We start from the raw sequence: 13,213 nt of genomic DNA, 5'->3' as shown, positions 1-13,213 counted from the left end.
ACATGAAAGACCTTATAAAATCTAGAGGTATAAATTCCGTTTGAGGTACTTTAAAGTTTTACTGCTGGTGTTAGTTTTTCTTCTTTTCTGTGGTACAAGTACCCGGAACTGCCGGTACGTGGCGTCACTATCCGGCACCCAGCCGAATCCAAAAAAAGGTGCCGGATCCGCCGCGTACCACGGATCCAAACCGGGTACCTTGTCCATCTTTAGTTTTCACTAACTATTGACACGTCTTCCGGCAGATTGACAAATGAATCAGTGAATTATTTTTGTGATAACATATGTAGGTAGCTACTAGCAAATTATGTCTCTGAGGAAGAAATGTATGAGTTTTTTTTGTTCGACTTACGAATGATACAAATCTATTTTTTTTGCGTTTGTTTGTTTGCTTTTCGGCTTTTCATGCTTTCGCTACTCATCATGAAATTTTGTAGACACATTCTTAGAGGTATAGTAGAGGACATACGGTTCCTTTTCATTATCATCATCATCATCAACATAAGGTCGTCAGTCCTAAGACTGGTTGGACACCCACCTCCACTCTTTCCTATCCTGAGCTAATCTTCGCATTTTCCTAAAACTAGAACATGCCACATTCTTAACTATTTGCGAACAGTAATCTAATCTAGGTTTACCTCTACCCCGTTTCTGCCTCTAATATGTCTCTGAGACTAGGCCTACATGCCTGAGAAGGTGTCCTCTCCATTTTTAGGATTCTTTTGAAATATTGACAGAATATTATTTAAGTTATTCTTCACCTATATGTGCAGACTAAAATTATTGGACAATATAGTTTCAGAGATATTTAATTTCAAAGTTAGCGTTTTTGCGGCTCTTATACATTGTACTATACAGGATACCGACGAGGCTAACTAGAAATACAATGTTAACTTGGAATCCCTTCTTACAAATGTTTTAAAAAACTACAGAAAGATTAAACAATGTCTAATAACTTCTTTGAAAAAAGTTTTATTAATTATTACAACACAGTTTCTGAGATATTAATTAATAAATAACGAACAATTTATCGCACTCAAGTAGTAGAAGGGATACACGAATAAAGAGCGGTACGGGATTGGCTGGGAATAGTGCAGTAACAGCAAAAAGTTTTAGGCTTAGGTATCACGGCTACTAACTGACTGTACGATAGACTCTAGCATAAACTTTTTACTAGTAATGTCGTGAAACAACTTCCTTAATCGTTTGCGAGCATTGAAATGACTTCTTTTTTGAAGGCGACTCGACCCTGCGCTATCTTCTGTTCTATATCCCTACTACTCCTTCTGTCCTGGCTTATCTGACTTCCTAGATACCTAAAATCAGCCACTTCTAATTTTCGTCTCTTTCCCTTCTTTTTCTTCCCTTATATATAAGTATTTTTGTTTTACTTTTATTTATTTTCATACAAAACTATTTTGCCAATACGACTTCCANACACACACATTTACAAATACGGCGCACATGAAGAAAGGCGCCCGCGGCTAGTCGGCGAATCGATAAGCCGTTCACGTACACGTGTGCCCGATCGCACACAAACACACTCGTGCTCGCTACAGTATCCTGAAAGCTTGCATTCAGGTATACTCAGTTCTTTTTCCGGATAACGGATACGGGTACTTTTTACATTACAATTTAACGCTGTTTCACATAAACGTGTAGAGATCGCGCTCATTTCAATAGAGAGTCACTGGTCCTAAAGGACTAGAAACTGGGTAGAGTTATTCCCAAATTTTCATGTATGCGTTTCACCAGTGTGCTGATTTTGAAAATAGGAAAAGCGTGTCTTCCGTGGTGATTCGTTTCGAGCCCGAGTCAGCGCAGGGGCGCATTGGTATGAGTTTGTTTCACATGAAGCATTCGACCGGTCCGCAAAAGATACTGCGTTGTCTTTTTTTTTTTTAATTTGTCTACAGTTAATATATGTGAATAATGGCAACACAACTAGACAATTTTCCCGATCGTGAAAGAAGAAGGCACGGGAATTAGGCATGGAAAGTAGATAGGTTGGATTTGAGGTATTAAAAATCAGTCAGGAGCAGGTGAGGGAATGGTTGGAGGAAAATTGATGAGGAAGACAACTAAGGAAATGATAAAAATAGAGGATTTAAGAAAAATAAAGGAATCAAGATATATGAAGAAGCTGAAGGAGACTTTGTGGAGGGACTAACAAGGGGTTTAGGTTAGAAGCTGTTTAGAAGCAGGGAGGAAAATAATCATGTTAGTAAAATTTAGGGCAAGCAATGAGTGTAGAGGATGTGAATATTGAAAAAACGAAGAAGATAGGCAATGTAGAATATGTGACAGGGAAGTAAAATGTCTGAAACATGTGTTGGGGGGATGTGAGGATATATAACTTCGGAAGAATACTGAGTTGAGCTGAACCGAATGAAGGAAAACTTAAGGAATAGGGAGTCGTTTTTGTGTTGAGGGCAGTAAAAGAAGTACAGTAAAGGAAAGTATTGGAAATGTATAAAACAGCATTAAGTTTTAATAAAGCTAAATAATAAAGCGTGAAATGAAACTTAATCACGCATGTTCAAACGCCTGCCATCAGCTCCGTGTGAAACGTCACTTAACTTTTCCTTTAATATATATTTTGATTCAACTGCCCTTCAATGCATTAGAAAGTGAAACAATAGAACATACATTTAGAAGTTATGATTGGTAACACAGCGAGATATTATTCCGTTGCTATGTGAAAATTCTTGTAGACCAAAAAACATTTAAACACGCGCGTTCAAACGCGCGTCGTCAGCTCCGTGTGGAACGGCACTTAACAGCTCCTTTAATATGCACTTGAATTCAAATTAGTACTTTGGACTTTGCACTGGACTGAATCTCACTTAATTAGCTTTTATATTTATGAGTGTTAATTTTGGTACAGATCAACCCATCAGCGCACCTTTGTCCCTCTTATTGTGTCACGGGGGATGCCGCAAAATACATTATAGAATAAGTAGTATCTTACTACTACTACTGTCTCATTTACAGTGCACGGAGAGTCTTTAATGCGGGAATAATGACTTGTGTCGATGAATATTTTACGAATTATTTGGCGGATACGGCATTCGAATACATTTTTTTCTGATTCGGATACAACCTTTAGATACACAAGCAGTATCCGAATATTGTATCTGCTGTTAATTATTCTTCAACCAAGATATGCAAGGAGCAACTCAAAATAAATCTGGAAAGACCAGGATAGTGGTTACTAGAAAAAGTTTTTGGCCAGGTTTCCCTTGCAACTTACAGTAGTAGATAGTGTTAAAAAAGTCTGTAATGACGAGTTTTATAATTCACCACTGTACATTGATTAACAAAAAGAATTGTTAGAAAGAGGAAACCAAAGCAATAATGAAGAGTAGCGTAAAATGTAAATTCAAATTCCAGCGTGTTAGCGAAATGGTGAATAGGCATGTTGGATTCAACGAAGATTATTTGCACTAGAAAACACAGAGAAAAAACGATTGAATCAAATGTATTTTGCATTATGATTGTGCGTTGTTTACAACAGTTCTTATATTTTCGATGCTACGTCAAATTTGAAAAAGATTGTTAAAGGTGTATGTTCGGAGCGCGGCGATGTACGGATACGAAACATGGACGGTGAGCGCGGCGGAGAAAAACAGAATAGAAGCATTTAAAATGAGGTGTTACCAGCGAATGATGAGGATACCGTGGATAGGGAAGATTACAAATTAAGAGGTTTTAGAAAGAATAGGAGAACATAGGACTCCATGGAAGTCAATATCATATAGGTGAGATAGGTTGGTAGGACTCCTTCTCAGAGATGAAGGTCTAATCAGAGACATATTAGAGGCACAAACAAAAGTTAAAAGGTTAAAAGCGAAAAGGTAGAAAGTTAAGTGGAGTAGAGGTAGACCAAGATTAGATTACTGTTCGCAAATAGTTAAGGATGTGGGATGTTCTAGTTTTAGGGAAATGCGAAGATTAGCTCATGAATAGAAAGAGTGGAGGTGCTGTCTTAGGACTGACAACCTAATAATGATGACGTCAGAATTAAGTATTAATAAATAAAAAGTGTTAATAGTAAAAATACCCTCTGTCCTACCAGAATGGCTCAACACTCCCTCCTTAATTCTAATAGATGGGCTTTCGTGATTCGATTCTTAATATTTTACAGTATGACGATGTGTCCTTTTGTGTTTTGTACTATGCCAAACTAATGCCGATGAAGCTTATAGTAACCTTCAAAATTTTTTGCACATTCTTATTTTTAGAAATAAACAAGTTATGCACTGTTTCGAAAAAACTTCTTTATGTTAAAAACACTGTAATTCAAATGCTTTAACGTTTTCCTTGAACTTTAAGTTACCAAAGTTCCGTAATACCTATCAGAATAAAATCAGTGATCCACGTTACTTATCGGAAAATGTGGCTACTTGATGTGTAGAGTAAATAATTGAACAGTCTAAACCAGCTATCCGTTAATGGTTCTATGTGCTTTATTAACATATTGCTTAACTATTTTTCGTAATTACATTTAAACTTATATTAAAATTCAATAACCGTTCTACATTGTATAGGTAAACGTACTTTGGTTTGTTAAATTACCATGTTTGCGGACGGATTTTATTTACAATATGAATATGATCACTATTTTAATTATAGCCTAATGAGATATATGCTTGTTGTTTCTGGTATGTTTGACTAAATCAATCCTTGACTTTTTGACATTATAACTATCACGATTACATAAACTGTAATGTGTAATTTTACGTTAAGAATAAAAACGGATAATTAGTTTTTGTTTAAATCCATAAAACACGTATTACATACAAAAAACTATGGTAATAAAATTGATTTTCTGGTTTTTATATATGACGTCCTTCCTAAACAAAAATCGAATAATAATAATTGCTGCTATGGGTTGATACACTTACAAAAATTAGTAATTATGTTTATTTTTGTAAACATTAAATTTGATTGATTATCAGTTTTCCATTTACCTATTCATTCTTATGTTATATACACCACACCACGACTCTATGGTCATTTTTCTTGCTTATAGTGAAATCTGCGCGAATGTCCAAATCAACCCGATCAATCGCGCAAATCTGTCATTCTGCGTAAAGTGTATGTTTAACCTACAAAATTAGAAACTTTAATTTTATCCTGATGATCCTGGTCAGGACTATTTATGAAATTAATATATTCTACATGAAATGAATGCGAACTAAGCCGCAGTTAAAGGCTTGTATTAAATAAATACTTCCACATAAATATTTCATTACCATCATAAGGTCGTCAATAACTAGAACATCCCAGATCTTTAACTATTTCTGAAGAATAATCGAGTCTAGGTCTATGACTATCTCTGTTAAATTCTGATTCTGTTTCCCATACGTCTATGACCAGCCCTTCATGCCTGAGAAAGTATGCTACCAATCTATGTGGCCTATTTCTTGTTGACTTCTACAGAGCCTTATGTTCTTCTACTCTTATTCCTATCATTCGAACACCACATTTTTGGGCGATTCAAATTTTTTCCGCCCGCTCACCGCCCGTGTTTCGCACCCGTACAGACCCGTGATTCAGACTTGCAACCTTTAATATTAGGTTATAGAGTAAAACCAAACACTTTGAGAGTTTTCCGGGAACTTTATTTTATGTCTTTTTTATTACAAGTAATAATTCACGACTGTTTTTGATAATATAACGTCAAACTCAAACCGATATCTTGCTTAAAACAAGCTTGGTAAGGCATGCTAACCTAAAATTTGTCCTTACAAGATTACATATATCTCCTGAACGTCGAGAACTATATATCAAACAAATAATATGCCTGAATTAATTCATAGAAAATAATTTAATTATATGTTTTGTTTAAATGTTTTATAATGTGAATTTTAACATTCAACAATCTCTTTCGCAACTTGTGATCTAAAATTTTTCTTTAATGTGAAATTATGTGCTATCCTAAAGGTTTTACATTTTTATTTTTACGGAATACAAGGTGTCTTAATAATCTGGTATTTAATGCATATGGTTTCTAATTTTTATTTTTATAAAACTCATAGCATCTTTCTTATCTATACATACTTAGGTATACAATGGAATAAATTATTTAAAAAAATAATTTATTAGAGATGACTTTAAATAAAACGGATGCGGTACTGACAAAACAGTACTGTATGAAAATAACTAAACGTAAAACAAGAATACTGGTATGCAGGGAAGGAAAAGCAGGGAAGGAGTGGATATAACGATAGGAGATGTGAAATTAAAAGAAGTGGCCGATTTTAGGTATCTAAGAAGTCATATAAGTCAAGGAATGGAAGGAGCACAGGATCGAGTCGCTTTCAATAAAAATAAGTCACTTCTTTGCTCGCGAACGATTAATTTAGAAACTCAAAGAAGGTTGTTAAAGGTGTGTGTTTGAAGCACGGAGCTTTACGGGTACGAAACATGGACAATGGGCCCGGTGGAAAAGAAACGGTTAGAAGCGTTCGAAATGTTGTGTTATCGGCGAATGATGATGATACCGTGGATAGAGAAGGTTTGAATTGAAGAGGTATTAGAAAGAGTACGAGAACAGAGAATCCTATGGAAGTCAATAACAAATAGGCGATATAGGTTAGTAGGACACCTCAGGCATAAAAGTCTAGTCAAAGACATATTAGAGGCAGAAACGGAAGTTAGGAGGGGTAGAGATAGACCTTGATTAGATTGTAACTGTTAAGCTAATAGTTACGGAAATGGGTTGTTCTGGTTTTAGGGAAATGCGAATATACGCTCAGGATAGGAAAAAGTGTAGGTGCGTGTCCAACCAGTCTTAGGACTGACGACCTTATGATAATGAAGGAAATAGTTTTTAACTAGAAGAGATAGAACGTTATATTTATAATCTGAAAAAGAATCAAAATCGATCAGGGGTAAGGACAATAAAACTGAGCAGATACTAACAAATTCCACACCCATTGATAATTGAAACGTGTTGATTGTACTAGGGCTTTGACTTGGCAGAGTTTTCTATGATAAATACATATCTATTTACTTTAAACATTGCGAAGAAATATTTTTGAATTTCTGATAATTGATTTATTAAAAATAGTAAGTTAGTACTCTACACGATACATAAGATTAAGAAAAAGGAAATAGTTCATTTGCTCTCCTTCTATACTTTCCGTCTTCATAGGTACCTAGCTTAGATACTCTTTTGTGTCAAAACTGACGATAAATGCATGATATTATCACTTTAATACTAAATAAGATGCCATATTAAACGCTGTTTAAGAAAAACGTCTGTGCCAAACGGGAATGTGGATAATATTATATTGTTTCGGGGTTTTCTCTCTAGAAATGAGCACATTTGGGAAATTGTGTGTTACATGTGGTTTTTGATTCATGTTTTTAGCAGAAATTGTTTTACTATGCCTACCCCAATGCTGTGGAACGTACGGCCTAGAAGCCACATGTTTCCTCCATTAATTTTTTTATGCGGCTTTCGTAAAAACTACTGGATCTCATCACCGCATCGCAGACAAATTCGACAAAACACGGATCAACTCTACCTGTTATCTTGACGTGCTGATGAGATCCAACAAGATCGAAATCGCGATCTACATCTGGCAGTTTCGACATAATACTGACCATCATGAACTTCTTTGTTTGATTTTGGTAACGTGCCTATCACGTATGGTGAGCTATGCCGTGGGGCCAGTGGAATCAGTTCAGGAGGTAGATATCCATCTACGTAAATGGACATTGTTGAACCGTTTACAGAGTATTTTTTTATTGATATTTAATGATAGAAATCGCTGCAATTTGAAAATTAATAGTCATGGAAATGACGTGTGGTCATCTATTGAGCATAATATGAGTTACAATACTGGAGTGATGCAGCTCTTACGCTCTTTCATAGTAATAGCCTGAAGTTTAAAATTTATCAAGACTTGTTAAAGCTACGCAATAACTGTAATAATTTCACAAAAACCGCATTTATAGATATTTATTAAACGTGACCTCTAACGGCCTTTTTCATTTCAGTTTTGAATCACTAATTGTTTGAAAATTATGCATCGAGTCGAAAAATTATGAAAATATTAGTTATATTTATTTGCAGGAGTGTTATGGCTTAGTATGCAAAATGTGTACGGAATTAGGGCAACAGCGTTAATATTTGGAAGAGGGTCAACAACGAGTACAACAACAGAAGAACCTGCATCAGAAGAGTCCGTAGTGGCAAATGACAAAACAGGCACAGTGAGTAGTAAATATTATCAGTATTTAACATTTTATATTATTAAAAACGTAGGTGTAAGTAAAATGATGAGTTTGAAAAATTTGTTTGTGCCAACTATCGACGCGTATGCCTTTTTACTTTCCATTGGGGTAGGGGTAAATTCCGTCCAAAACACACGAAAGACCTTATAAAGTCTAGAGGTATAAATTCCGTTTGAGGTACTTTAAAGTTTTACTGCTGGTGTTAGTTTTTCTTCTTTTCTGTGGTACAAGTACCCGGAACTGCCGAATCTAAAAAAAGGTGTCGGATCCGCCGCGTACCACGGATCCAAACCGGTTAATCTAGGTTTACCTCTACCCCTTCTAACTCCCGTTTCTGCCTCTAATATGTCTCTGACTAGACCTACATGCCTGAGAAGGTGTCCTTCCAGCCTGTCTCCCCTATTTTTATTGATTTCCATAGATTCCTCTGTTATCCTATTCTTTCTAATACCTCTCCACTTTTAATCTTCTCTATTTGCACATTTCGAACGCTTCTAACATTTTCTATTCCGCCGTACCCACCGTCCATGTTTCGCACTCGTACAGCGCCTCGCTGCAAACATACACCTTCAACATTCTTTTTTTTTGTGGAACGCAACTCGACCTTGCGATATCCTGTACTTTATATCCCTACTACTGCTTTCGTCCTGACTTATCTGACTTCCTAGATTCCTACAATCAGCCACTTCTTCCCATTTCTCATCTTTCATCCCCTATCATTATATTCCCTCTTTACCTCCTTTTTCTTCCGTTGCATGCCAGTATTTTTGTTTTACTTCTATTTATTTTCATACATAACTATTTTGTCAATACGACTTCCATTTTATTTAAAGGTGTCTCTAACTCCCCATTGCTAGATGCTAATACTGCTATATCATACTAAGCATACTAATATTTTGCCCTTTTATTTCTATCCCTACTGTTGTACTATCTTTAATGATGTTGATCGCGTCTTCGATGTATAGATTAAAAAGTAGCGGTGACAGTGGGTATCCTTGTCTGACTCTCTTCTTAATATTTACTTCTCTACGTTGCTGTCAGAATATAATACTTTTCCCTGGGGATAAGAAAATTAGTTTTATGTGGTCGTTGATGGTCTTTACGAGAATTTACACTAAAATGTTGACACGGGACGAATTTTACGTTTCCAATACACATATTAAATACCTAATAGGCACTTGGTTTTATTTATTATTATGCATTTTTCCAGAATGTGTTTTATTGAACAGAGGAGAGATAACAAACACCTTATTTTTTCGATTTCTTGCATACTCATTCCTTCATCACATAGAGGTGATTCTGAAGATTATTTTTATCTAATATATTTGCTATTTTTATAAAGACAGCACAAATAAAAAGATATAAGATCTGACACATTAATATTTCAGTGAAGTGGATATTCAAGTTTTGCAGCAAAGTTTATAAATTCGTCATTTGCAACACTGAGGTGTATAATTTTATGTACACTCTTATGTAATGCCTAGTAGCTTGGTGTGAAAGTTACTAATGTTTCTTACAAACGCTTATGGCAAATGCAGTTTCGTCAAGTCTGACACACTATCGGAATGTGTTATTTAGTTATTTTAGACATGTTTATATAATGTATGCAATTTTTACATATATTCACTTAGTTCATCAATATTCATAGTTTTATTTTCATCCATATTGTTTTCAAACCAATACAACTAAAGGAAAATCTGTTTTAGAATACTTTAAGATTACCAAACATTCTTATAACATGCTCAACGACGTCAAAGGATTCAGGAATTTTGGCACGATCTGAATTAAACAAAACACTGTAAATTGCTAAAGGCTTCCACGGCCAGTAGTTGAACTGATACATGCTGGCCTGATTCGGGTCCAAAAGCCGTCGACGGTTGAAGTTGTTTCCTACCGTTTCGCCAGCACGAGTGGCGAGCTTCTTCAGAGGTCCTTCCATCTCCGATGCTGGATCTGGATTCGACGGCCTTTAGACCCGAATCAGGACAAAACCAAACCCTATAACCCAAAATTTGCCTTAATACATTCCGATACTCTAAATGTCATACTCAATTAGCGACTCTATTTTCTTATAAAGGTTCATTTTCCTCCTTGCTGTACCGTTTTACCCCCACCACCACTACTCCACGTCACCACCATCAGCCATCTTTGACAGCTGTCATCGTCAGTCATTTTTGATACCTGTCATCGTCAGCACAGGAGCGTCTTATGATCAGTAAGCAACAGATGAAGGGGCCCCAGGGGGCCGGAGCACCCGCAGAAAGAGCAGGGCGAAACCCTGGCTGGCGATGGCATACTAATCTTTTGTCCCTGTATATCTATCCCTACAGTTGTACTGTCTTTAATGATGTTGATCGCGTCTTCGATGTACAGATTAAAAAGTAACGGTGACAGTGTGCATCCCAGTCTGACTTCCTAATATTTACTTCTCTACGTTGCAGCTCCAGCTGTACAAGTGCCTGTTGCTCTTTATACAAACTAAGTATCACTCTTCTATCTTTGTAACTCATCCCTACATTTTTAAGTATATTTAACATCTTGTCCCATTTAAGATTGTCAAAAGCTTTTTATAAATCTACGAATCCTATGTATGCACTCTTTCCTTTTTCTATCGTTTTCTCTATATATACCCGTAAAACTAGAACGGCCTCCCGCGTTCCTCTATTTCTTCTAAACCCAAATTGATCTTCCCCTAATAGTTCTTCCGCCCTTTTTACGAGTAATAAAGTAAAAATCAACAGCTTACTAATACAAAAAATAATGTATACGAAAAGTTATACAGGACTATTAAAAGTACACCACGACATGGTATTAAATACACAAAAGGAAGAAGAACGAAAACATTAATATTGTAATTGTAATGTTATAAATTGTGAGGTAAATTTTCACACCACCAAACCGTGATATTATCAGGGTGGGACACTAAACATTTACTTAAGTTTCCTGTTTTATAGTATACCATATCAACTCCTGCAAGCTTGCTACTTATTTTAGAAACACCCTGTATAACGTAACTTTTTTTTAATTGAATGTAGATACCTAGATAGGTACCTATTCTCAAAAAAAGAACAAATAGGTTTGTGCAATAATATCTAGACCAACTTTNTTTTCTTGATGATGAAATCTGCGCGAATGTCCAAATCAACCCGATCAATCGCGCAAATCTGTCATTCTGCGTAAAGTGTATGTTTTAATTTTATCCTGACGATCCTGGTCAGGACTATTTATTAAATTATTTTATTTTCGATGATCTTTGACACCTATTTAGGACATGAACTCGAGCGAAGCCGCAGTCAAAGGCTTGTATTAAATAAATACTTACACATAAATATTTCATTATCATCATAAGATCGTCAATAACTAGAACATCCCACATCCTTAACTATTTTTAAAGAATAATCGAGTCTAGGTCTATGTCTACCCCTCTTAACTTCTGATTCTGTTTCCAATACGTCTATGACCAACCCCTTCATGCCTGGGAAAGTATGCTACCAATCCATGTGGCTTATTTCTTGTTGACTTCTACAGAGCCTTATGTTCTTCTACTCCTATTCTTATCATTCGTTTGGAACACCACATTTTTGGGCGATTCAAACCTTTTCCGCGCGCTCACCGTCCGTGTTTCGCACCCGTACAGACCCGTGATTCAGACTTGCAACCTTTAATATTAGGTTATAGCGTAAAACCAACCACTTTGACAGTTTTCCGGGAGCTTTATTTTATGTCTTTTTATTACAAGTAATAATTCACGAACGTTTTTGATAATATAACGTCAAACTCAAAATAATGTCTTACTTAAAACAAGCTTGGTTAGGCATGCTAATCTAAAATTTGTCCTTACAAGGTGACATATATCTCCTGAACGTCGAGAACAAATAATATGCCTGAATTAATTCATAGAAAATAATTTAATTACATGTTTTGTTTAAATGTTTTATAATGTGAATTTTAACATTCAACAATCTCTTTAGCAACTTGTGAACTAAAATTTTTCATCGCTGTTTATGTGAAATTATGTGCTATCCTTAAGGTTTTACATTTTCATTTTTACTGAATATAGGGGGTCTTAATAATCTGGTATTTAATGCATGAGGTTTCAAATTTTCATTTTTATAAAACTCATAGCATCTTTCTTATACATAGGTATAGAATGGAATAACTTATTTAAAATAATAAATTATTAGAGATAGCTTTAAATAAAATATAACCGGTACTGACAAAACAGTATTACATCAAAATAAACAAAAGTAAAACAAAGATACTGGTATGCAGGGGAAGGAAAAACAGGGAAGGAGTGAATATAACGATAGGAGATGTAACATTAAAAGAAGTGGCCGATTTTAGGTATCTAGGAAGGCAGATAAGTCAGGGCGGAAGGAGTAGTAGGGATATAAAGCAGAGGATAGCACAGGGTCGAGTTGCTTGCAATAAAAATAAGTCACTATGCTCGCAAATGATTAATTTAGAAATTCAAAAAAGCTTGTTAAAGGTGTATGTTTGAAGCAAGGAGCTTTAAGGGTGCAAAACATGGACAGTGGGCGCGGTGAAAAAGAAAAGGTTAGAAGTGTTCGAAATGTGGTATTACAGGCGAATTATAAAGATACCGTGGATAGAGAATTTTTGAATTGAAGAGGTATTAGATAGAGTAAGAGAAGAGAGGACTCTATGGAAGTCAATAAGAAATAGGCGAGATAGATTGGTAGAACACCTTCTCAGGCATGGAGGTCTAGTCAGAGACATATTAGAGGCAGAAACAGGAGTTAAAAGGGGTAGAGGTTGACCTAGATTAGATTACTGTTCGCAAATATAGGGTTGTTCGGAAAGTCATTTCGTTTTTTCCCGACAGAGGATTTAATTGTATTCTTTTGCACCCAACTTCACATTTAAGCCGTATAATTTTTATATGCTTTGAGAGCTCATATAGCAAGGCTTGTGTGTGAAAAATTCCAATTAATTCTACGCA

At 35.6% G+C, this 13,213-nt stretch overlaps 1 protein-coding gene across 1 annotated transcript in view; it reads left to right on the top strand.

Annotated features, from left to right (window-relative positions):
• Positions 1-13,213, top strand: part of LOC108736928 (serine/arginine repetitive matrix protein 1) — a 49,331-nt gene that overhangs the window by 14,210 nt on the left and 21,908 nt on the right. The gene's annotated exons all lie outside the window — the stretch shown is intronic.

This window comes from Agrilus planipennis, unplaced genomic scaffold (assembly GCF_000699045.2).
Source record: "Agrilus planipennis isolate EAB-ADULT unplaced genomic scaffold, Apla_2.0 scaffold151, whole genome shotgun sequence".
Lineage (NCBI taxonomy): Eukaryota > Metazoa > Arthropoda > Insecta > Coleoptera > Buprestidae > Agrilus > Agrilus planipennis.
This window is presented reverse-complemented; position numbering and strand designations above follow the sequence as displayed.